The sequence below is a fragment of the Bidens hawaiensis genome, unplaced genomic scaffold, assembly GCF_021521415.1.
Source record: "Bidens hawaiensis isolate Kalapana, Puna unplaced genomic scaffold, B.hawaiensis_p1.1 tig00029003_1, whole genome shotgun sequence".
NCBI classification, from domain to species: domain Eukaryota; kingdom Viridiplantae; phylum Streptophyta; class Magnoliopsida; order Asterales; family Asteraceae; genus Bidens; species Bidens hawaiensis.
This window is the reverse complement of record NW_027505142.1, coordinates 268,737-271,057: the sequence shown is the minus strand read 5'-3', so window position 1 is coordinate 271,057 and position 2,321 is coordinate 268,737. Positions and strand designations below refer to the sequence as shown.

The 2,321-nt window shown below is 34.8% G+C and overlaps 1 pseudogene; it reads left to right on the top strand.

Annotated features, from left to right (window-relative positions):
- The first annotated feature begins 1,007 nt into the window (after positions 1-1,007).
- Positions 1,008-1,475, top strand: LOC143611037 (bZIP transcription factor 44 pseudogene; annotated as a pseudogene).
- The last annotated feature ends 846 nt before the right edge of the window (positions 1,476-2,321 follow it).

Genomic DNA, 2,321 nt, shown 5'->3' with positions numbered 1-2,321 from the left:
GTGGTTGTGTGTAGAGAATTTTTAAAACCCATTAACATTTTAAGTTTTTAATCTACCTTGCATTTAACACACCTTAACCCGTAAAAAGAATGGTTTGCCAGTTGCCACTCGTTAATCTTGTCAACTCATCTTTAACGTTCAGGGCCTAACTCCTAAGACTCAATCTCAAGCTTAACCCAAAAACCAGATTGAAATATTAAATATAATGGAATATATTTAGTCTTCTTTTCCCCTTATAAATCCCTATAAACAAGACCTAAAACCTTGTGTTCTTCTCTCCATCTCCATTCTAAGTTCTTCAACTCCTCTGCAAATTCTACCCTCTACTCATAACCCTCATTTCAACTTCTCTTTAGCCAACATTCATGTTCAGTTTAAGGTCTTTAATGTTTCTAATAAATGTCTCCAATTCTTAGTGAATTGTTTGTTTCTGGGTGGATCATCAATTCCACTTATTGGTGCTGTACTCATTTAGTTCAATCTTTCTCAGTTGTCTTCCTCTACTGGTTTTATTACATCTCATGATTCTTCCTTCTTCCTCTGTTTTTCCCATCTATAAATTATCATATCAATCACTCAAATAATCAAATTAAAGCATAATTACCATCTGGGATCCTCTTAATTTCTCCAATCTCTTTCTCAAAATCATCAATTTCAAAATAATTCTTCTTCCTCTGTTTTCGCATCAATAAATAAATCTCTCTAGATCTTTGCTTATACGTAATATCATATCTTTTAATCGATAAAATAATCAAATTAAACCTTAATTACCATCTGGGATCGCGTTAATTTTTCCAATTTTTCACTCAAATCATCAATTTCAAATTAATGGTTTTTCCTCTGTTTTTGCATCTATAAATAAATCTCTCTAGATCTTTATTTATACACAATACCAGATCTTGTAATCGAATGAAAAATCAATTTGAAGCTTAATCGACATCTGGGCTTCCGCTAATTTCGCTAAATTCTCTCTTAAAATCACCAATTTCAAGCTTTTTTGCACTTTCATGGGTTCCACTAGCGGCACAACGACGTCGTCTGGTGACTCAGATCTTCAAGAAGAACTGAACATGAAAAAAAGAAGAAGAATGATATCGAACAGGGAATCCGCAAGGCGGTCAAGAATGAGGAAGCAGAAGCACCTGAACGATCTCATGACTCAGCTGAGTCAACTCAGGAACGAGAATAACCGAGTCATGGCTAGTATCAGCATGATCACACAGTATTATATGAACATGGAGGCTGAGAACTCGGTGCTGAGAGCTCAGGTGGCGGAGATTAATAGCCGGCTGCAGTCTATTAACGAGATCATGGTGTTTACGGAACAAGCTGTTGGTGCCGGAGGTGGGTTTTCCGGTGAGCCGTACGGCGGTGGTGGCGACGAGTTTATGAATAACTCACTGAGTTATGTTTACGCTTGCCAACCTATTTTGGCTTCTGCTGACATGATTATGTACTGAAATTGTCACTTTTCAAATAATTAAGGTTGCCACGGAAAATAACATTATTATTATTATTATTATTATTATTATTATTATTATTATTATGCATAAATAGGGCTTGCACCTGGTATCCCAAGTTTGTTTTTAGTAATTGCTGAAGTTGTATGGTTTGTGGAAACAATTTCTATCCTGTATTGATGTACTTGAAGCTTCAACTACATCACTTGTGGTACCTGCAGGGCTTTAGATTGCCGTTTAAGAGGTGTTTGTGATTTCTTATTTTGGGCTCCTTACGACTTTTTAACTTTTTGAAAAGTTAAATGATTTTTGAGTGAAAAAGCTGTATAAGTTACAACTTTGTAACTTATGACTTTCTCATATAAGTCATCGGAATGCCAAAATAAAGAATTTCAAACACCCACTAAAATAGTATAAGGACCAAAAGGCATCTCACTAGTTCGTTTCTATGGTGCCATTTTACTTATTTTTTTATAATTCAATTTATTTTGATAAACTTGGATTTGAATCAAATTGTTAATTCTAATTTAAATTCATTTATAAAAGCAAAAATTAAACTTAAAAGAGTTTTTATTAAAAAAATAACTAAAAGCAACCTATTAAGAGCTTATATAGGGTGGTTTGCTAAGGACAATCCACGTGGTCTACTTGATGAATGTTAGCGACGGAGACATCGTAAATTGGTCCAAGGGTGTCACAGAGAAAGCGTACTTTGAGAATGAAAGTGCTTGTTTCCACTTTATTAATAAGGTTACCTCAAGAAATACGAAAACTTGCCTGAAATGACAGGTTCTAGTTTAGATTAGTGCGGGATTGCCCACTTTTCCGTAAACAAAGGGAATTCTCTGCGCTCCTTCTGAT